We start from the raw sequence: 24,630 nt of genomic DNA, 5'->3' as shown, positions 1-24,630 counted from the left end.
TAGCGTTCAAATTAATTTCGTATCTCCAACTTACAATAAATGTTATAAATATAACAAAATAATGATACCCTTTACAATTGCTTACTGATCATCGTGTGTTGTAAAAGCGAAATAAAAGTCGACAAAATCGAGAATTATGAGGTTTTCCCCGATTTCATGTTGCGCATAAGCCCCATAAAGCTCGTGCAGAATGTTGTCTTCAGCTAAAAGCAGAAGCAACGATGCCCTCCATTTGCCGTCGCCGCATTCCGATAAAATGCAAATCCGGGATTACTTCGTCGTTTTGCTTTGGAGAGCTGCTGTCGTTCAGCCCCCAACGAGCGACGCCACTGGCCCCAGAGGGGGGGCCACACTATCCCCCTAACGCCAGCACGCGGCACTGGCATCGCATTCGTATGCAATTCGTTTTGCCACAATTGATCCTTTTCATGTCGCTAGGATATAAGTACATATGCGAAATTGCATATCTTTGTCGGAGCTGCTCCTTTGGTTCCTTTGGCCTCCCCTGCTCCCCTGCTCCCTTGCCCCTCCACTCTGTTGTTATTATAAAAATGCGAACATGTCGCTGATGTTGCTGCATGGTGTTTCTGCTGCTCCAAGGACTCCTCCAGGGATCGCGTGTGCAGCGCCGTGGCGTATTTGCCTTGTTTTCCGTTTTTTCGATTCTTATTTTGGCCGGGCTTGGTTTGCCTCTCGTTTGCATTGTTTGGCCCAAATATTAAAATGCTTGACTTACAAATTTAATGGAGCAATAATGGCTGTGCATGCCGCCTTCAGGGCCACGCCCAGATGTGTGCCAAGATGTGTGTGCACAACCAGACGAGGTCATAGCCCAAAGATACGGCGGATATAGTCGGCTGGGTAGCGGGGTGACCAGGGTGCACTGCTCCCTTGACACGACCGCAGGCAAAAGTTGATTTTAAATTTAATCAAGTGACTGCGCTGTCTGCCCGGGAGTTGTTCACTCAACTCGAAATGGGCGACCTTGCCAAGTGCCGAGTTAAAAAACCAACGGCCAAGCCCCAGACTTAGCAAGGCAAACACACATAAAAACATGGCCGGAAGGCTGGATTTTAGGGCCGAAGATTGTAATGCCCTTATATAAACTAAAACATCGAAAAAAAGGTGAACAGTCAAAACAATAAAAATATCACTAAAATGAATAATTTTATTTATATAATATAATTAAAATGATTTTATCGTCTTTGCACTAGATAAGGGCAAATTTTATATATCTGCCTGATACGCTTTTGAAATTTTGCAGGTGTGAAAATTTTGAAGGCGCTGCCGCTCATCGGTAGAATGTTTCTTAACCGTGGTGTATATCTTACATCTATATTTTATGTAGAAATCGCTTTATAAACAATTTTTCGAAAGTGGGCTAAGAACTTGTTTGTAAATAGTTGCCATGTCCTAAAATGAAAAAAACCTTAACAACTTTAAAGCTATTACTGCTGTGCAAAACTTCCCAGCCACTGCACAACACCTTCTGTTAGAGCATAAAAATGGGACACATTTTGCTTTATGAGGCATTAATTCAACATATTTTCATATAAGGGGAACGCATGGCTCATTTATAAATCGAATGTCCTGCTGTGCATTTGCCGCCCGAGGACCCTTGCGTAGAGTTAACCAGTCTGGCTGGGCCCATTCACATGGCCATTTGCCATTGCCTTTGGCCATAAATTTTCCAACTGCTTACGGCTCTTTCCCCGCTCAACCCGCAGCACCCCTTTTTCCCTGGGCCGGGCGATTATTGTCATTAGTCTGCCATTATGTGTTGGCCATCAACTTCAGATGCCGTCAATGATGGGCGCTAGCTCTAGTTCAGAAAGCACCGCTCAGGGGAGTTTGGGGCGTATGGGCCATTGATTGTGGAGTTATTGTTCAATATTTCCGGGCTAGCAGAGAGCTAAAGTCAATGGAAATTGGGATCTCAACTGCAGCGGCGGTAGCCAGTGTAAAGTGAGCCCAATTGTGTTGCTGAAAGCGAAGGTTAGGTTCCATTCAGTTAATGTGAAGGCGATTGGGCGTCCGAAAGTAAAACCTCTGGTCATCCCACTCAAAACGCTTTCTCCACTGCCGTAATAGATGGCCTTGAAAGCGATACAATTGTCCACAAAACAAGTGGATTTAATAGGGATATCGGCACAAAAGAATGAGAACTAAGTACAATTTCACATACTATTAAAAAAAAGTGGTAGGGGAATAAGGACAACAAATTGCAAAATTGTATTCAAACATAATTTAATAATATTTATAAAATTATTTTATAGCTAGAGATTAATATCAAAATAAAAATAGCAAATGTTTTCAATTGATGTTTTAATTGATTTATTAATTGTGTCAAGCTAATTCCTAGTCACAATCTATCCGATAAGTAAAGCGATTAGATTAACTCTCATAATTTCATCAATGGAAAGAAAATAAATTCAAACATATGCGCAAAAAGGCCATTCTGAGAGGCCCCATGAGCTAATGATTAATGTGACATTCAGTTAACCAATTTTCTCTGTTACCGCCACTAAATCCCTTCATAAATGCTCGGGCAGGCAACCCCTCGTCAAACTCAAGTCAGCTAATGTCTTCTGCAAATAATTGGGCTTTAACGCGGCTCATTGCCAGTTTTTATAATCCATTATCCCCAGCTCCGGTTCAGTCTAAATCGACGAGGCCTGGCAAACATTTGTATGAATTAGCATATGTCAATATTTGTTAAATTGAATTAACGCCAATTGTGAGTTCGTGTGTGCGTGGCGCTGTCTGTGTGGATTTCTTTGGCTGAGTGCGTGTGAGTTTGGTGCAGGATGTCCTTGCCGTGGGGGAGTGTTTATTGGCGTCGACTACCCCCGTTGCCCCTGCACCCCAATTTGTTATCATTAATTAAACGACAAGGCATTGAAATTTATTACACGCGTAGTTTACTTCCCTTCTCCCTTTTTTCCGTTCATCCGCTCCACGCAATGGGAAGTTTTGCTTACGGGAGGAAACTTTTGCGACATAAATTGAGGCAATTGTTAAAACTAAAATCCTCGCACAAAATGTACGAAATTTCTGCGTCACGACTCGAGTTGAGAATTGTTTTTACCACAAGAAAAAAGTTTCCAAGAGAGAGGGAAAACCTTGAGCAAAAGTGTGTGTGTGTGCGAGTGTGCGTACTCATGCGTGATTCCCACAATCAAAAACTTAACTATCTCACCATAATTGCGTGCACTTGTATGTTGTTGGTGTATTTAATGAAATTTTATTCGTAGCATTCCCTCCAATCTCGGCAGCTCTGCAGAGCCTCCTGTGGTTTGGCTACCCCCATCCCACCATACCCCCATTCCCGTGTTCCTCCTCCGAAACTCCTCTCAAGGAATTCCCAGAGCAACTTTTGTGTGCACACGCACATGTGGATTTCCATACGTTGTTGCCATGACTTCCACTGCGGCTCTGACTCCGGTCTTCTGACTCTGGATCTGGCCCTGGGAACTTGGTTTCCTGTTGTCGCTGGCTGCCGACGGTGGGACGCTCCTCCTCATCATCCTCCACAGGAGCTGCAGGATACGGAAATAGGAACCTCCACACTCGGAAAAATATTTGATGCAAATTAATATAATAATAAATAATAATATAAAGTTGCATATTGATTGATTAACGTTTCTTATTATATATTTTGTTTTATTATACATAATTTCTAAGTCAATAGTCTATGCAAGCTATTATTTCATTTTTATAAAATTATAAGTAGCTCTAAAAACCTATACTTAGAATACTAAACTACTCCATGAGCGGAAGTCCTCTAGCAGCTATAGCTCTAATCATTTTTTGTGAGCTCTTAGTTTTAAATATAAGTTAGCATTATATAAATAATAGAATTTGTAAAAGATCTAAATATTGAAATGTTCATTTTTGATATTCATTGCTTTTTTATTTATATAGCTACGGACTAGCCGTATATATTACATCTATATAATAAATAAATTATAAAGTATTTATTGGGCTTCATTTTTCTAAATTTAAAAATTTTCAACAAAAAAAATTACATTATTTAGTTAGCCGAAATCCCTTTCTTGATTTAAGTTTTGCAGCCATTTTCATTATAACTTTTGTTTCCAGTGCAAGAAGGTGGCAAGGATCAGGTGAAGTTAAAACGGAAAACAGTTCAACTTTTTGCAGCTCAATTAATAAAACAACTAAAGAGGAAGCTGCTAATTGTGTACGCAGTCGTACGTGTATTCGACTGTGAAATATAGCACAAATAACAATTTCCACTTTTCGGCACCACCATCAGAGGATAGCCATCTGCTCCAAGTGCAGGCCGAAACAGTTTATCGCGTTTACTGTCAAATAATGAAATTGCTGCCGCTGATTTATTTTGTTGACATCGCAGCTGTTGCCTTTTATTTTCAATTTTGATTGCCACATGACACGTCCCTAAACGAGATCCTTTCGTCCACTCCAGCCATTCGCATTCGCATCCACATCCACATTCACATCCATCTATCCATCCATCTATCCACTTGGCCACAGCCCACAAACAATGCGATAACAACAAATCAATTCAACGCAAGCTGCCTCAACTAATAAAAAGCGATTCACTTTCGGGGAAATTCAACACAAACCCTCGACTAGTTTAGGCGAATGTATCACAGAGATATTTTCTAAGAGCTGAACAATAACACACAAAAAACAAGCACTTACATTGCCTTAAAGTACAGACGTTAATATACCCTTCAAAATTTGTATGTCTTATACTAGACAACTATAGGCAATGTTTGATATATTTGAAATATTTTTTATTTTTTAATGAGTTTCATTTTTCTGGCATTTGGCAACAATAAGTTAAATTTTTAAACGATGTTTATAATTTTTATATTCTTGCCGAAAAATAATTGAAGTCAAAATATGAAAGAAGAACTAGTAGCTTGCATGAATACACAACTAAGTCATCTAAAGACTTTAACAAAACATATTTTGTAACAATATTAGTTTAAGTGCAGATCCGTGCCAACTTTGCGCATAGTGGGTATACCAGAGAAAGACATTTTTTGCCTGCAAAAATATTGCCATTGAAAACAAATAAAGTTGTATGCTTTCATAAAAGGCGGCAGTGTGGAGGAAAACCAGTGGGAGACCAACAGACAAAATACTGGACTGGTGGGCGTGGTGGTCAGAGGAAAACAGTAGCGGAAAGAAAAAACTCCTTCAAGTATTTTATAGTCCACATTGCCAGGCATTTGATTTGATTTCGATTTATGGCCGTCTCATCTCGCTTACGTTTTTGTTTTTGTGGACGTGATAGCTGCTTCGATGTCGCTGGGCGAAAAGGGAAAATGGGCTAAGTGCTCGGGTGGAGGGATCCGGTCGACAAATGCAATTAACGCTTTGTGAACTAATAAACTGGCTGCCTCGAGTCAACTGTGCCTTTGTTGCCTATTAATTTTAATTAAGTTCGGGTTAATGAATTTTATTGCATCTCCGTGCAATCCCTCATTCTTAGTGCTTATTTTTCATATCCATTATGGTGATTTTTCAATGGTGCACTCGCAGTTTTGTGTAAATTGAAAGAGGTAAAAGCATTTGTTGCAAATGACATAAGAGATAAAATGTATTTATTTGGATCATTATCTTTATAATAAAATACCAATATGAAGAGTGGAATATGGATTTAATTTTAAATTTTATTCCATTAATTTTTGTTTGAACTCATTAAAATCAAAAAGCGTTAAAAGCTGTATTGCTTGTAGAGCTTTTATTTTAATATATTTGGTTTCATTGAATTTAATTACAGATGAATTTATAAAATACGTTTATTTCCATTAACCATTCAATTATTTGTTTAATTTAAATATAATTTTTTGTGATGGATGTAAAAGTAATATAATTTTTTTGGTATTTCCACTTCCCATACGTAAAGCCCATTAAAAATATAGCCTCTTAAGTATCTCTTTAGCTGGCTTTTAAATTATTTACTCCATTACACAAGCTCAGAAAAAATGAAGGTAAAAATATTATTGGTGAATGATTGTTGGTGATTCGGGCAAATGTTATTAAAACCTGAAGATTTCTTCACGTAGATAATTTCGAATATAAATTTGCATTTAAATGTGCATTAAATCGCACAGAAAATGCAATCCAAGAGAGAGACGGCGACCGGGGGGAAGAAAGAGAGGGGCCGATAGCTGGTTGCGTACGTGTGTTGGGTAAAAGATTAAACGCATGCTTTGCTCTGCATAATTGTTGCATAATGAACTGAAGGATATGAAGGATATGCTGGCCATGCATACCCGGATCCACACACACTCACACACACACACACACACACACACACACACACACACATGCATGTCTGAGTGGATATTTATATGCTTTTTGAAGCTGACCAGAGGAGGAGCCGAAGGCATGAGTGGATCACTGGCCAAAAGGGCAGTAAACAAAAATCCCCCAGCGACGTTAATTAAATTGCATTGCATATGCAAGTTGGCTGCGTTTTAATTGGATCGGATTTAAGAATAATGCCCAAAGTCATCAGGATGCGTGCTCTCGCCCGGACACCCTGCTACTCCCCCGGTAACCAGCCACGCATTATGCACCTCACCTCCTCCGTCCCCTCGTACCGCCCTTCCTGCAGATCTTTTCAACCCTCACCCCTGGCATTAAGTTCATGAGCAAAGTTTTTCCTCTGGAGCCGGAGACAATGGCCAGGCGATGCGTTGCGATGGCAAAAGTTAACTCTGTCTTGGCTGGAAAAAGAAAAAATACGTATGCTTAAACCAAAAAGAAATTCCTTAGCTTCGTCTTAAGAAGTACAGATACCACACTTTTGCTATTTAATGCATATATTTTATCACAATAAAGTTAACCATTTGTCTGGGCTAATTTGTTTAGTAAACGAGCCTACGGTTTTAAACAGGTCTCACCTTTAATATCTCCTGTTGTTCTTATTTAGTTTTAAACTTGCGATTGTCCAACTGAAAATATACACAAAATAAGGGTTCAATTAAATAACCAAAAAATTATCTTGAGCAGTACTTCAAAATTGTCACCAACTTAAATTGAACACGGAATACCCGAGTATTGCCAATCACCAGGTATAAAATAAGGCGATGGAGACACTACCAGCAAAATGGCGAGGGAAACTTTTTTGGTTAGCTTCATCAGTGCGCCGCTGAGAGTTTACCACTGGGATCTTTGGATCAGCAACTCGCTCTAACAAACCAATAATAATTTCCGGCAGCCGAGCATCTCCAGCAGCTGCAAATGCAACTTGGGAATAGTCGAGGATATAGCTCCAGGGCCCACGGGGTGTGGGCGGAGGTGGGCGGGGCCTGGGCGGGAAAGGAAGCGACTACGTCAGCGGATGCTCGTCTGATAGTGAGACAAACAAATTGAATTGGCCCACAGCTTTGACTTTGCGCTCTACAGTCTCCATCCGCCCTTGGCCTAATGCGGTTATGTAAGCAGCCAGAGGAAATCTGGCTGGCTGTGGATATTGCAAATGTAAATATTATTGGACCATAGATAGCCGCTTCCAGGGGATTTGAAAAATCGATGCCCCATTCAAATGCTTTCCAGCTTGAATTCGGAAGCAGCAATTATTATTTATTTATTAAAAAAATGTATACTGCACATTCATATTTATAGCCGTAATTGTTCATTTTATTATGAGCACACAGTATTTGCTTCGAGTGCAAATGCATTCAATAAGGTAGTTCCGTTGTGAGATAAAGCTGTATAAGTTTTATAAATTTCCTATTTTTAACTAAGTTATTGATAATATTTAAGATACTACATTTTTTAAATACTTTTAAAGTTTAAAATTTTTAACACATAAGCATTAATAGAAAAGCAGCAAATATCAAACAAAAATTTAAGTAATTTGTTTTCTTCCTTGTAGTAATAAATAAGGTTGCAACCAATATTGTGGCGCCAATTGTCTGTGTCGCCTGCTCATTTAAATGGGGGAACGGATTAACGCGTGGCTTAAATCGCAGTCAATTTACTGCCCCGCGGCCTAGGCAGCAAATTTGCATTTTCAACTTGTAAACAAATCGAAAAGCAATTAAATTATTTAAATAAAAACAACTTCGACCGCAGGAGGACGAACAATAAACGTGGCCGCTGCAAGCATAATGAAAATTCTGAATTATTAATTGCGCATACGCCGTGTTAAACAATGGCGTGTGTGCGGGTGTCCCAGTTGTGAGAGGGGCGTGGGGAGAGGGGAGAGGGGAAAGAGAGGGAGAGCTGCCTGCAGCTGGCCCCCTGCATTAAATATGCTAATTTGGGCTAAGCCAATAACCACTGGGAAACAGGAATCTAACAGGACACACACGTCAATAACACTCATACGCCCAGTTGGACAAGCCGATGAAGAGCGATGGGCCAGGGAGGGAGGGGGCGGCTCAGAGGTGCGGCAGGATATTAAGGAATCCAGGCACGCACAGGACAGGGCAGCAGCAGGAGCACACAGTTGGACATCCATAATCCTTATCAATTGTATTACTTCCGGTCAATACTAACCACTGACATATCCTATTAATTTCATAAGCAATTGAGTGCAAAACTGTAAAGCGGAGAGTCTGGCTGCCATGGCTGCCATTTGTACGTGACTCTTTCTGATACGAATGAGCGCACTTACAGGACACTAGGACCCTGGCTTCAGGTCCCCGACCCCCCCTCTCTGTCCTGTCGAATCGAAAATACTCGCATTGTTCACGTGCCAGTTGCTGGTCTCGGATCCTGGCCACTGACTGCTGGCTCTGTCCTCCCTTCTCCATCCTCCTGCCTGCCAACTCCCGCTCCAATCGGATTGTACATTTCGCGAGATTACGGCAAACTCTCATTATTAGAAAAACGGAAGCCCGGAAATGAAGTGGCGCAGTGCCTTCTCCTCCTCCCGACTGGTATCTCTCTCTAGATTTCTTGTGCGGCGGCTCATATCAATAACTAAGCAAATTGTTTGCCCAGCTAGCCCGGCAGTCGAGGCACATGCTTTAAATTCCAGTCCTTGCCGCCGCCCCGTGTCCTTCGGACCCTCGCTCACCCATCCCCAGGTCCAATCCCTTGGCATCGGACATGCTGCTAATGTTATTTTAGGAGAACTTTTTTAATCTGCCCCTGCTGCCCTGGCTGCCGTTGCTGCTGCCGCTGACAGAACCAATTAAGCGCAACAGAATACACCGAGAGAAAAGATTACCTTTACATGTATTTATTATATTAACTAAAATAAATATGCAGCAATTTGTACAAATATTTATTTCAGCAATATCCACTAAAAATGTGAATTCATTTATATAAACTAAATTGCAAATGAGCTATATTTTTGAGACATATATAAAAATGTTTTTTTTTTATAATCTTTTGTGCTGAGTCATAGTCTAATCTATGCTGGAGTTAACCTATTTAAGGTTCATAAGCCATTCTTATGGAAAAATGTATAAAGTATCTTCAATCACATAACAAAATCCCGTGCCCATCGGTGAGTGTATCAGAAATACGAAACAAGGTTGAAAAATTTCAACAATTTCCAAAAAGGTTTGTGCGAAAAGGATGAACGAGTGGCAGAGGGCAGAATTCTGTTCGCTGTCCGCCGCAATCAGCGACTCAACTGGACCCTCACCCTCCTCCGTCTGTGTGTATGGGTGTGTGTGTGTGTGTGTGTGTGTGTGTGTGTGTGGAGGGGAGGGAGGGGCTAGTGGGAGTGCGTGCTTGTGTGGGTATTGGGCATGTTGTAAAACGTCAAAAGCGTTAAACGTAATTGAGCTGCGCGCACAAATACAAATAAATAAATGCCGCTGCAGAGGGCGGAGCGGGAACCGGTGGCAAGCGAAGCAGAATTTTGTCTGCTGACGATGGCGAGTGCTGAAAAGTTGAAATGTTATTTGAAATTTTGCAGCCAGTGAGGAGGCAAAAGTAGCGGGAACAACAAAGGGCCAGCGCCATGTACCAAAAATTGGTATTTAATTTTCAACTCAACTTGCAGTCCACTGGGAAAACGTTGTTGTTGCTCGCTGCTCGTTTCACGTTCGCCTGGCCAGAGCAATTTGCCGCATTCCAAACACACACACACACACAAATATAGGGAATAAAAAGAACATAGTGGAAACAAAACAGAACAATACATGAAAAAATACGAAAAGAAAAGTGCACCGAAACTTTTTCGTGTAGCGGAAATTCCTGTTTTCCTTGGGCTTTATTTTCACACCGTTTTCAGTTTCATTTGAAAGCAGCTAGAATCGTAGTGTAAAGAAAGATATAATTGAGTATCGGGTTTATTCATTTATGCAAATAAATTTTAAATTAATAACTTAATTTTTTGGCTAGCCGGCAGGTTACATAAGCAAATATCCCAGCCGATCTTATTCCCTCCCCCTGAATGGAAATTGTCGCATAAATTATGCCCCGAAGAAATTTACAACCCGTTTTCACTCAAATTACGCTGTCTTTCCTTTGTGACATTACTTATCGCATTTCCTATTTAGATTAAGACAACGCAAACACACAACACATTTATGTTTGCTGTGTTTGGGGGGCAGACATATGTAATAGCTTATATAATTAAATCTAAATCGCTGCGCTGGCACACATAAATTTTAAACTAAACACAAGGGGAAATGGCACTTAGGCAAATGAAGCCGAGACCCAAATACTCTTGTAAAGTATTAAATCGAAAGATTTAAAGTTTTTTTCAACTAAAAGCTGTTGGAGTGAAAAAGTTTTGCCAGGCAGGAGAAAAAAGTTTGAGGCTTATAGAATTTTTAATCACTTTCTCCAACTGATAAAATAGCCAAAGGACTGCATGGACTCCTCACACACATAAATTTCGTTCTAAATAAATAAAAGAGGCGATGTCCCTCACATGCATACGCACACTATGCAAATATATCAATTAATCATTAAGTTAAAGCAATTCCAACTCCATGCACGCTGTTTGACTTGGTTCCCTTGGCGTATGCGTAATGTCAAATAAATTACGGCTTCCGAGGCAAAATCCTGATGCTGCTCATGGCACCTGTGAAAGCCCATAAAAATGACGATAATCCTTTCAGCATTTTACTTCGGACTCGCCCCTCCGACCCAGATTTTTGTTTTGTTCCAAGTTCATATTTATTCATTATTTATGGTGCATAATCAATCAATATGCTGCTTGATTTGATTATTCCTTTATTTTCATTTCGCTGGCCATGATTGTTGATGTCCTCGAACTCGTCCTGGCTCGCGTCCTTGTTTCTGTTTGCCGTCGTGTCCCTTTTCCGACCGGAGAGTCCTGCTTTCGCAGCCGTAATTCGCGTTAGACGCTCCAGCAATTTATATCAATACAAATCCAATCGTAGTGCGTCCTTCGAGCCCCAACCCCCCCTGTGTGTGCTGATTTGATGTATTTTTTTTTTTGCTTTTTGCTTTTTGTCTTTGATTGAGCTTGTTATGTGCTATCTACACAGCCAGCCCTCTGCCTTTTGCCCCCATTGTATTTGTCTATCCCAACTGCAGCGTTTGCCATCAGTCACGGTCGCGCCACGCCCCAATTCGGCCGCCCCCACTGCTGTCGCCATCGCCATCACCATCTTCGCCATCATCATCATCGCCATCTTCATTGAAGTCGCTTCAATGATTTTACTGTATAAATTTCTGTGTATCGAGAGCATTTCGCTTCTGATTTGTTTCGTCCTCGAAGCCCCCTAACCGACCTATCAGTCCTTCATGAAGAGCCCAACCACCCAACCACCAAACACAACCCACAGATCCACCGAACGACTAAACCACTCAAACTCTCGACGTGCCGCTCGTACCACATGTCTAGCAGCGATATAAAAATTTAAATGTCACGTGCCTTTCATCAAGCATTGGTTGGCATAGTCGTTGGTGGTTTGGGGAGTTGGGGAATGGTCGGTTCCTGCCGCTAGGTGGCGCCCTCCCAGCCAGCCCTGACCTCAACTTTCGGGTCTGTCAATATTTGTTATTGATTTTGCCATAATAACGCTCCCCGAGCGTCGATAAATTTTCAAATAACGCATTTCACCTTCCGGGGGCCGTCGAACAGAAACAGAAACAGAACCGCCAAGGTGCAGGAGCAGTCAACTTCACACCAGTGCCAATAAATGGGAGTTCCTTGCCCTCGGGAGGGCTAGGGAGCGTGGTCCCGCCATCAAGACGAAAAGTCAACAATTGTAAGTGCACATTAGTGATATAATTATTGCACTTATTCTAATGGCTGCTCGAAAAGTTTCAGCGCAGCTAAGAGGCCAAAGGCGACGGGCGAACGGAGGGGTGAATAATGCAAGAAGTTTTTCCCCGATAGTGTTGAAACTTAATTTGCCTTGAATGACGTTTTGATTTCCAGAATTGGGTTGGTTCTCCAGTGAAATGTGTATATATATATATATATATATATATATATTGGGAATGTCTTTTATTTATTTATTGGGCCCCTCGAATATACACAATTCACAACACATTTCACTGGAGAACCAATATATATACATATAATTTCTTTGGAATTACATATCCCTAAGGCGATGAAAGCCCACAAATTACTCAGAATTTAAACCCTTAAGTATCAAATATGATTTTTATATAATCAGCTTAAAAAACGTATAAAAAATTAGAAAAAATGTATTATTCTTTTTTGATAAAATACTATTTAATGTTGTTTGTTTTTTAAAGACTCAGTTTTGTTTTTATTAAAAAAAAACAATTAAAAAATGTTTGAGAAATATCGCCCATGTTTTGTGAAATTATACAGTTTTGTAAACCACCTTATTTACTGCATACCTGTGTTCTTTGTACTTTGATTATTTATATACTGTAAATGGGTGTACTGGTTAAAATGATTGAACATCCTAAAATAAAGCTTAGTTGTTTGAAACTATCAACAATTAATTATTTCATATACTCCTTTACTTTTTACAGTAATTAAAAATCTTCATTCCTAAAACTAGATTTAATTTCTATAAGATGTTGTTACTTAGATGTTAATAATTCAACGATGTCCCTAATTTCCTCTAATGCAAATGTATTGCATGTCTTAAGTGTGAGGGGCATATGAGTCGAGAGGTGATGCGATGCGATGTGATGGGATGTGACTGTGCTGTCATGGCAACTTTTAATCGGCTCTGTGTCGCACAGTCGCTCATCGTCATCGGCGGTGGAATCCTTGCTGCTGATGCCTGTCATCAGGACATTTGCATACGCCCATCAGTCACGGGGCCCGTAGACTTACGAGCGCTCCGGCTGAGGACTCCGGCGGAAGGAAGACTCGTCTGCTGCAGCACGTGTGAGCTGCCGGGATCGGGAATGAGTGCTGCCGTGCACATTCGTCTTGTAAACATGGAGTTAAGCGCCATTAATTTGCCGCCCGACCGCCCACTTCATCCCCGAATTTCCCTCATTTGCATTGCGTTAAAATCACTTTGGTCGCCGTATTAGTGTCTTTCCGTTCCCTTTCCCTTCGCGGGTCCTCTTCCCTCGGCACGTACGGTGCGAATTTTTTAGTGACGAAAAAGTTTTCCTTTTGATTTCTGTCTTTAACGCGCCTTGCAGGCGAATCCTTAAGTGAATTTCAACATGTGCAGGTTACGCACTCGCCACCCACATTCCCCCTCTAACGAAACGTGTGATTTACGTAATGTCATGGAACTTTTAATTTAATTCACTTTGATGCGATTATTTCTCGCTTTTAAAATAATTACTACACTTGGCGTATGCGTAATAAGTTGTTACCTATTAGCTGGCTCTAGAACAGGTAGAGAAATATGTAAAAGGACAAAATACGAGATGAAGAATACAGCAGAAAGTATAATGACTTTAAAATACCTTTTAGGATTGCGTTATATAATTTAATTACTAATTTAAATAATATATATATATATATAATATATATTTAAAAATTGAATTACTGGCGTCTTAAAGCACATACCCCAATTAGACTGATATTAAACAATAAATGTTTAAGTTAAATTACATACAATATAATGTAAACTACTAATAATATATTTTTTAGTTCAGTACTTCAAAACTAATAAACTTTGAAATTTTAGGGAACTTACCAGAGTTGTTAATAACTTTTCAAGTTAACAAAGAACATCCGTTTTTAATACTCATATAAAAACACGACTGCAATCCAACGAAACCCTTAATCTACTACCAATTAAAACCAATTGTTGAGCGACTGACTTACTTTTTTGAAATTTATGTTCGGATTTAGTTTGTCCATACATTGCCGTAATTGCGCTGAAAGTGCTTCCACTTTTTAGGAACTTTTTTACCCTGTTTATAAACTTGTTTACTGAAAAATAATCTACCCTGTCTTGCCGCAAGTAGCGTGTTCGTGTGTGTGTGTGAGTGTGTGTGTGTGGGGAAAGCCCAAGGTGGATAACGAGGATAAACTGTGCGAGCTCGCTGCGTGCACCTGCGATGTGGCATGTGGATGTCTCAAGAGGCTGACCAACGTTGATCCCTATTAGGGGCACAAAAAATTCGAGGCTCAAGAGCCCATCGCAATCCCGGGGATATGTGCAGATGCTATCTGCCAGTCTTTCCAAAGGGGAAAACTGCAACCAGTTGTAAGACTTTTCGCAGTCAGTGTGTGTGTCTGTTTGTGTGTGTGGTCGTGTGTGTGTGTGTGTGTGTGTGTGTGTGTGTGTGTGTGTGTATATGTACTTGCCATTGTCCATTCGGCTTAACCGCAAATCCTTTTTAACATATAAAAAGTTACGTTTCTCGTAGATGTTGCTCCGGCTGTCTGGGTCCGTCCTCAACCTCAGCCTCAGCCCCCCGTGTGTGTGTTGGAATTCCCATAGTTGTTGTCAACACCGTTTTATCCTTGGCATTGCGTGGCCGACAGGACAGAAGCCGGCCATGGACTTGCGTTATCCTGGGCGCTGCGTTCAATTGAATTTGCGATATGTGAATATTTAAGCACTGCGCTGGGACCCTCAGCCAGGACGGGATCCCAGGGCTTGTATCTACATAACTATCATGGCTTTTGTGCTCCTCACACCCGACTGCACCCGTAGAAAGTGTGTGATTGAATTTTTATTGCTCGATAAAGGCGACTGCCAGGTGAAGGCGGGCCCCAGGCAAACATTGTAAACATTGTGAAATATTTGTATTCAAGATTTCTGCTAACCACTGGCCAAGTTTATTGATTCCCTATCCACACACCGCACTCCATCTCGCCCGTCCAGCGCTGTCCGTTTCAGTCTTTTGCCGGACACTTCGACTGACAACATTTGCAAAATGACACACGGAAAATGGCCAGGAAACGGAGACTGCGATGGACGAGGGACGCAGGAAGTGGATGGATGTCACTGCGACTGTAGTTTCTTGTGGTCTATAAATAAGTGGGATATGTCAGTCGAGCATATCGCCTTGGTGTTGTGCTACATATCGCTTTGTTAATCACACAAAAAAGATAGAAGCTGAGAAATTAATAAATAAATATGTAGCCGGCATCTATAAGGCTAATAATAATAGTAATTACGATTTACTAATAACAATTCACTACTTTCTAGACTGTTTCGTACACCCAAACTAATTTGCCAGAGAAACTAGATTATTATTACATATATTTTAAACTATTGGGTATGACAAATGTCTCAATTAGAAAAGTATTAACTTAAAACTATGAAAGTATCAACATATATATTAAGTGGTTTAAAAATAAACTACAATTTTAGACTCTTATATATAAAAATGAAACTAAAAAGTAGAGGAGTTACATTATTTAGAACTAAATACATACTTATACTTTAATACTAACTGTAATAGTATAGGGGTTATATTATCTATAATTAAATACATACTTATACTTTAATACTAACTGAAATGTGTATTTATTTTTAAGACACATTTATTAAAACCAAACTTTTAAGTTTTTTTTTTGTGCTAACCTTTTAAAAATTGATTACTAATTTATTTTCAAAAAATCTACTTCAAAATTAAATTTATATCTGTCCTAAGGTATTGTCTTAGCTTCTTCAATATAAATAGGTAAATTTTTATTCGGCTTAAGTCCTACACAGTTCTTATTTATTGTACTCAAAACTCAAGTTGTTTTCGCAAAGCTTTTTTACCATTTTCCTTTTTTTGGTTAACAACCGAAGTCAATTTTGGCGAAAACTTTTAGAAAATTGAACAGAGTTTACAGCGCATCGACAACCACTGACGGGGGATTGACGAATGGAATGATTGGAGTGAAAAGCGGGCTGGAAACGGGGCGGAGAACTTCCCGCGTGGCCAGAAAGGACATTCGCCCAGACGCACTTCGGACCAGCGCCTCTCTCTCTCTGTTTATGTTTACGTTTATGTTTATGTGCGTGTGCGTGTGTGTGCGTTATCCTGAATCCGCCCGAACGTGTCTCAATGTATCCGACTGCCTTCGCATGTATTCGTGGGCTTTTACTGTCTGTGATTTGATGTTTACAATAGCAAAGGAAAGGATGCGACTGATACGGCCCCAGACGGCTGCCAGGACATTTAAGCCCGGCCAGAGTCTTAGCAGCAGAAGCAAGTGATTTCAATAAATTTGATGGTTTTCCATTTGCAACCCAAACTCAATCGTCTATTCGCAGTAAAAAATTTCGAATTACGCAGGACGAAAAGGGAGGCAAGGGAGGATGCTGAATGCCTGAAATGGGGGAGGCGCTCAAATGACTAATACAAGCCAAGTTATTGACATGGCAGCGGCATTGCGCTCAACGAGGGTAACACTCTCTGCGTTAAGTTCCCCTTCAAATGCTCAAAACACTGGTAAAAACCGAAACATTTTAAATTTGTAAACTTAATTTTTAATTTTACTCAGCCTGTTTGCCAATTTGCGTTAAAATAATATGATTTATAGACGGAGCCCTAAACAACATAAATTTATGTATTTTGTTGGCTTAATTATAACTTAGCATTTCAGTCGAGAAAATACCTAAAATTAAGTAGATGACTTAGCCTACTTTCATTATGTTTTGTTTGCGGTGTATAAACATACGATTTACTTAGATATATATATATATGGGAATCCTCAAAAAAGAACAGTGTGAAAGGCAGTGGCAGAGGCAGTGGGAAAGTTTTGGGGGATGCGTATAACTTCAAAATGACTGCTTTATGTAAATCCCACGGATAACGTTTTGCAAATTGAATTTTTAGCATTCTATTTTATTTATTTTCGCCTCTTTGGATCGGCATCCGAGAAGGGAAAGGGCCAAAGCGCTTGGCTGTCACCAGAAGGACAGGCCCTGTATAGAGTCCTTCGGCGGTCGCAGCAAATTCGCAGCCGCATCCGGATCCGGTTCCATCGACCCGCCCCAAATTCAAGGATACTTTGCGTTCCATGCTGTAGTTGCATGACAGTTAAGCTGGCAGGATAAGCAGCAGCAGCAGCAGCAGCAGGAGCAGTAGGAGCAGCAGGAGCAGGACCATGCCGTACCCGAACCCAAATCGAAACCAACTGTCAGACATATTAGCATGTAGGCATAGACATGTTAGCTTTGCATCGACATCGAGCGGCGCAGGAATTTCGGTGTGATTGGTGGGTTCCGGGGTCCCGGGGATGGGGGTCCTGAAATGAAGCGATTGCCTGCCTGCCGGCTGGCCCATGTATGTCCGGAAGGATTAGGGGCTGGACAGCGCGGTGCCAAATACACTCGCTGCGAATGAAATACTTTGATTCGTGATATAGGACATTGGGTAGCTGCTTATTGAATTCCCCCGACCCATCATTACTTTTTTGCTATATATACTATATTTTTCAACAATGTTTCAAAGAGCGAAGAAGGCGTAGATATTTTAAAACTAATATCGATGGTATTAATACTGTTTATTTTAGAGTTTAAGAACATTTGCTGTACTTCTTAAATCAAAATAAGAACCAAAACGTTTAAATTCGACTTTAAATACTTGTAGTCAGTTAAATATTACAGTACTTAAGGTAATAGTTACAAACTGGCTCTGGCCCCGCCTTTCCTATTAAAAGTACTCATTACATTTAATCAATATAAGCAAATTGATCCAATCGTGCTAGTTCAAATTCAAAGTTAATTAAGTTAATTGATATCATAATTGACATCATAAAAATTCCACAGTTTCAATTCGATTTTTGAAGTGTTTAACGACATGTAATTACGTCAAATTATGGTCAGCCTTCAATCAGAGCTTCCTGCCTAAATTGGGCTATAAAAATTGAATAACTATTGATAAAGAGCTCATTCATTTCATTTTCGAGGGGTTTAGTTTAAAGGGAATTTGGAAAAATTATATCTCTACGTGCCACCATTGAGTATGGAATTAAATTTAAAAAAGAAAACAGAATTAGCATTAAACAAGCAAATCATTTTGAAATGTCAAAGGACATGCAGGCCTCGGCCCAAATTCAATTTTTTATCTCTGCTTCAGTTTACTTTTTCTGTCATTGTTGACCCAACCTATCAATTAGGTGCCTTTCTTTTTTCTACCTTTTCCGATTGCTATCATTTGTAATTGCTGTCGTTGTTGTTATTTATGCTCATGTTTATGCTGTTGCTGACATTTCGTGTCAAATAAACTTTTCGCTTTCGGTTTCTTGTTGTTGTCCAGTCTATTCCATTTGGCCATCGAACTAATGAGTTTTGTGATTTTTCATTTATTCATTAAATTTTTTAATTAGTCTGTGCAATTGTTTTTCTTTTGTTGCTTCACCAATTTGCATGCTGCTGTTGTTCGGCCGGAACAAATGTTGTAATTGAAAAATAAATGAGGCAATCAACTTGCTGACCTGTCGTCGATGTAGCGAAACATTTTGTCAGTTATTGACCCGCGCAGCTGAAATCGCTTTTGGCCATCCCAATCCCATTATGTAACGACGTTCAAGGACTCTTTTTTTAATATATCTAATTCAAATATTCTAGTCTGTGTGTTTTTCTCTATTATAACACCAAACTTATTTCCTTGTAAATGCATATTAACTTTAGTTGGATGATTCGTGCTAGTTATATCATTAATTTATTTGCTCTGACTTAAGTTATACAGTTTTTCTTTTGTTGTCTTCCGTATAGTTTTTCACCTTACATTAATTTTTACATCTAGATATTTTTTGTAATTTTCTTTTTAATTTTGAAACATTAAGATTATCTACTCCACAATAGTCATTTAATATTCGCTACAAATGCAGATATTGATATTCTCTCTGACACTGCCGTGTGTGTGTCAAAAATTACAAATGTTATGGGCGCGACACTCGCTGACTGCCACGCCCCCTTTGACTGCCAACGCCCTTGGCCGTTTGGCAAAAAGGTAATTATGGCCCTGGTGGGCCAAGCCCGGCTGGTTGACTGCTCCATTCCGGAATTTTTGTGCTCAGCCATTTTTGATTGTAATTGTTGTCGATTGTCATTACAGTTTCTGCCTGCTGTTGGATTTTGGTTGCCTGATTTTTGCTCTATTCCCCTTGCCCCCTTTTCCCCCCTTTGCCCCCTCCGTATCGCTGACATTGTTGCGGCATTTTTGTTGCGCGGTTTGTAGCGCGGTTTGTTTGTTGGCAGCGTCGCATTGCCGCGCCTGTCAACACAATTGTTGTACTTGTTGGTATCCTGGCTGGGCATTGTTGTTGCTATTGCTGTTAGTTTGGCGTACTGGCGATTGTTGCTTCTGGGCCAAAAACCACAGCCAGTAGCCAGTACAGAGGAGAGCTGTATCACAAATTTGGCCGCTGCCGACCGGGATTTTTTGCGAAATTAACGGGAATTGAGTTGTTAGCCCCAACCAAGTTTGCTCGCCATTGACCAGGTACAGATTTATAGGGCCAATAGAATTTTCATCGACCAGTGGCTCCTGCTGTGGTTGTTAGCAACCAAAACCCAGGACCGCAATTGGCGTCGGCTTCAATCTGTTTGGGCCAAAAAATGTTGTCTAATTTGCCTGGCTCAAAGTTCTTGTTGGGCTTTAGGCTTTTAAGAATTTTCACACAGCTTTTTTATTTACATTCAAGTGACTAAAACGATTATTTTATAACTATTTGAACAATCAACTTGCACAAGTTTGAACGTAAATTGTATGTCAAATGAAACAACTGAATTCGAAAAGCTTGATTCCGAATTTAAATTTTAAAAGTTTCATGTTTACAGCAATTGTTTAATAAAAGTGAGTTGAATTTGAGAAGCTCGATTCAGAATTTAAAATGTTTACTAGATTCCTTAGCCAAAAATTGAAATTATAAAAGTTTCCTGTTAAGAGCAATTATTTAATTAAAGCGTGCAAATATACCAAAAATGTCTTAATTCAAATTCTTTATCTTTCGCTTGAATTTTAGAAATGAAATGGAAATTTCTGTTTCCATCTCCAGCTAATTCTGATTTCTTTATTGTTTGCTGCTGCTGTCAAAGGCTTCTCGCCAGGACTTTCCAAAGGATTTGAAGCCGATGTTTCCCCCTGCCTGACGCCCCCTTTGTCACCTTGGCTCTGGCCACCAAGATTCGGCTGCTTTTCGGAAAAGATTTTGAGAATTTTGGGCACGTTCGCGACGTTCAAAAGAGATTAAAAGCGTATAATTGTCGCCTTAGCAGCGCGAGGGTTGTGGGAAGTTGTTCGAAGTTACCGGGGGCGGGGCCCGGGCCACACCCACTTGGCCAGCCAGCCCCCTTTTTGGCCATGGCCCGGGCTGTCGGGCATGATTTAGGCAAAGTGCTTGGAGGCCTTCACTCCGATCCCTCCTGTGCCTGAGGCGGCGCCTGAGCGAGCAAATTTAATTTCCGTGACAGAAATAAGTTTCGCGCTCAAATGCACAAGGCTCATGGCTCATGGCTCATGGCTGATGGCTCAAGGCCTTGGCCCGCCGCCGTGCGTGGCCAGTTTTTCTCGGGATTTTTCCATGCTTTCCGTTCCTTTTCTTTGGTGGAGATGGGATTTCTTGCCTGCTCGCCGGCTTGACTTTTATTAAAAGCTCATTAAGTGCCGGGCAAAAGTTTTGCACCGCCGCTTTAGTTGATCAATCTGTGCCGCCGCCGCTGATGGAGATAAGTTGGGCAGGGCGAGCGTCAGCCGCAAATAAATCCATACCGATACCAGACTTTCCCGACTTTTCCGACTTTCCCGACCAATTCCGCACTAAAACCCCGGCTCATCATTATGTGAGGTGACGTCTACTGATGGTGACATCATCATTATGGCGTTAGGAAACTAGTTCGCCAAGGTGTAGGTGAAGCTCCTCTCTCGGAAATTCCTGCACTTTACATTATATTCTGGATTTCATGAGATAAAAACCATTTAAGATAGTTCCTTATTAAATCAAAAATATTCACTTATATAATTAAAGTTATCTTTGGCTTTCTTTTTAAGTAGCAATTTTAAATTACTGGCATCGACTGATAAAATTTGATTGCCTTACAATAACTATAAACAATTTATAACCTTTCTTAAATGTTTTTATTTAAAGGCCTTTACAAAACCCTACTGATGCTAATACTTTAAGAGAAATTTTGGAGTTTGGACTAACTATTTCTTGGAGTGCATCCCGTTGCTCAAGGTGAAGTCCCGACAAACTGACGTGACGTGACAACGAAAGAGCCGAAGACTCAGCCAACGGCAGCCAATTTTTCAAACGCAGCGCTGAGCAAATCTACAGATGAAGTAAGAAAAATTGTGCGGTCCATGCAAAAAAAAAGTCCTTGGCGAAAAAAACAGGCGCTGCGTGCCAGGAACTGGGGGGTGTTAGAGGTCCAAGGTCCCTGGCTGGCCCTTTGTTAGTTACCTTTTTGCGTCTTTTGCGCCAAATCAAAATGGCAGCAGCTCAACGCGTTCCGTGGCTGTCCGCTCTGAAGTGATTTACTTTGAAGGCGACTGGCGACGACAAGGACGACTCCTTTAGTCGCCTTACTTGGCATTCATGACCAGGAGCCCGGCACCTCACCACCCCCACACTCCTGTGGCCCTCACAAATTGGATATTTCAGCGGGTCCACTTGGAAGCTTCGTTTGCTTCGCTCGTGCGCAAAAATTTGCAGTCCTTCTGCTTGGATACGAAAGAGCCGTTGCCCTTGCAATCCTGCCCACATGTGGCTCAAGTGGCAAGTGGCAAGTAGCAAGTGGCGTGTGGCCACAAATTAACTGAGAAAAACGGAAATAAGGAAGGAAAATCATAATATAGACATGGTCAGCACAAAAAATGAGCCAACAGCAACAGAATAAAGTCGTCAGCTTCATCTTTATCATCAACGTGGTCGAGGTAGTCGGCAATTGGTGGGAATTATTTAAAATTGTTTTTTTCATCATTTTTGCACGCTTTACAGAAGGTTTAAATTTTCCTATATCGGTTATAAATAATATTTAAGCAATGACCTCGTAGATGGTAACTAATCAACTTATGTTGTACATCAACATTTATTTAAGGCATAGTATCTAAAAATGAAGCTTGTGGAAATGTAGAATATCAGAAGGATAACTCACTCTATTATGTGAAATCGAAAGTAATGCTTATAAATCCGAAAAGTTGAAACCTTTCCAAGGTAAAACGAGTATCGTTTCCTCTCACTCTAAATTTGATTATTTCTCCTCATTTTTGAATTCCATTTAAAGTTTGTAAAGGCGAAACATCAATCTTGGCCCCTGAATGACTGACAGAAGCTGTTATATATGGCTGACTTTGCTTTCGCTTCTGCCAGGGGGAAATCATGGAGAAATGGGGAGGGGGGGGGGGGGGGGGGGGGGGGCGCAGAGAAAGTGGAGGAGTGGAGGAACTTTCCCTGAGGGGCGTGGCCTGGTGGCAGGAAGTGTCAGGCAGTTGGAAGAACAAGATTGTGACTCATTAAATTACATTGCAAATGTCATTGTAAAGTAAGTCAATGTGGGGATGGGCGATGGGGTATAGGGTATGGGGTATGGGTAGAGGGCTTACGCAGAGCCTTCAGCCTCAGTGGCAGGCTCTGAAATGACTCTGTTTTGTGTCCTTGTTGTGCGTATAAGCAACATTCATTTATTTATATATTACTTCCAGACCGCCCGTCCGCCCGCCATCACCCGCTCGGCACTCTTCTGGCAGCAATTTAAAATGATAATTTACACAAATGCGTTTAAATAAATAAAACGCACCAAAAAGCGAACCTTTCGCCCCACTCTCCTTAGGTGTGGCGCCTACGATTGTCCTTAAATCACGCGTAATGAAGTTGTCCTTGTTGTGTTGCTGTTGCCTTTAAATTATGGTTGTTTTAGATCTGGTAGATCTTTGTGCCGCTTTCGTGTTGCCTTCCTCGGCTTCCTCGGCTTCCTCGACTGCCGTATTGTTTTTGCATTTTATCGCAGCGCATTTATTTTTGCATTTCAAAGTTGCTTTTGAGGCAATTGGAGCAAGCCATTAAAAGCAGCCACAGGGCCTGCCACTATGGGTGGCAAAGACAGAGCCAAAAGGAGGTGTTGGTGTTGGATGTGGACGGGCAACGTGGGGAGGACCCGTGAGGGACGGACAAGGTGTCAAGTCTTTTAAGCCGGACTTCCATTACGTAAATGGGAGCATTCCGACGAGGAATAAATTGTATACGGGAAATTGCTACTTTTAAGCTGAGACAGATATATGTTTACAAAAAGCTGCATCTAAAACTGAATCATAATTTATGCAGATACTGAATTGGACGAAGAAATTAGTAGGCGGTATTTATAATTATATTAAAAATTAATGGTTTTAATTAGTGTATGGTGTCATGGGCCTAAAACATGGACCTAAAACTGTTGTAACTGTATAAGTTTGCAATATAAATGTTGACATTTTACATTTACATTACCTATTAAACTAATTTAAAACACTTAGTTCATCCTAACTAAAAAGTATTCGTTTATTTTAAAATGTTTTCTCTTATATGTCAGCTGGATTAAAACTCGAGGATTGGAAGATTGTGTCGCTATGGGCAAAAATAACGAACTGGCAAAATTTGCGAATTTGTATGCTTCTCTCTTTTTTTTTCATTTTAATATATCTGAAAAGTTATAAAATATTTGCAATATTAGTATAACTTTTTTCCATAAATTCAAAAATTATCCAGTTATTTTTTAAAATAATTAAAATTGCGTTACAAAAAATGTAAGTCTTACAAATTTTAAGAATGATTTCAAAGTTTCTGAAATTTATTTCCTCAAATAATTACCTTTGGAGGATTAAATACTTCACTGAATATTTGAAACTGTCTAACAAACTTGAGCAGGTCTGCAGTTGAAATTGAAATTTCAATGCAAAAAAAACATCAAGTGGGGGTATCAACTCGGGTCAAAGAGAATTCCACGACATCTGACATTTCGAGTTGAACTTACTCGCCCGCAAATGAAAACTTTTTGCTCCTTTGACTGCAGTGCAGCAGTTCCAGCCAATTCCGAGTTAAACGTTTGCCATTTGTCATTTGCTCACCTGGGTGACCCCAGGAATTCCCAGTCCGCCGAGAAAGGCTCCTCCCCTCGTCAGGCAAACAAATGTCCAAACTTCTGTCTCTCTGCCGGCCGCCTTACCTGTCCCGCTTTTCCCGCTTGAAAAGTCCCCACACGAAGTGGCTTTGTTAACGCCCCACAGTTTTGGCCTCGATGCGTGTGCAGTGGGCCACGCCCTCCGAGCGCGCCGCCCCCTCCTGGGGGGGGGCGAGGAAAAATACATGTTTACCGCGCGCAAAGCCAACGCAAAACGTAAACAGACATTAACTTTGGTCGC

The 24,630-nt window shown here is 40.6% G+C and overlaps 1 long non-coding RNA gene across 7 annotated transcripts in view; it reads left to right on the top strand.

Moving 5' to 3' along the window:
* The window catches only part of LOC128262954 (uncharacterized), a 130,445-nt gene that overhangs the window by 74,869 nt on the left and 30,946 nt on the right, over positions 1–24,630 (top strand). The window contains exon 4 of one of the 7 annotated variants that reach the window (XR_008268391.1): positions 21,383–21,576. The exons of 5 other annotated variants lie outside the window; for them this stretch is intronic. This is a non-coding gene — a long non-coding RNA (uncharacterized LOC128262954). Of the gene's footprint in view, positions 1–3,254; positions 3,568–21,382; positions 21,577–24,630 lie in introns of those variants that run through there. One more of the 7 variants, XR_008268392.1, reaches the window with a different exon arrangement.

Source organism: Drosophila gunungcola, unplaced genomic scaffold (assembly GCF_025200985.1).
Source record: "Drosophila gunungcola strain Sukarami unplaced genomic scaffold, Dgunungcola_SK_2 000001F, whole genome shotgun sequence".
Classification (NCBI taxonomy): domain Eukaryota; kingdom Metazoa; phylum Arthropoda; class Insecta; order Diptera; family Drosophilidae; genus Drosophila; species Drosophila gunungcola.
Note: the sequence above shows the minus strand (reverse complement) of the source record. Positions and strands in the feature narration are given on the sequence as shown.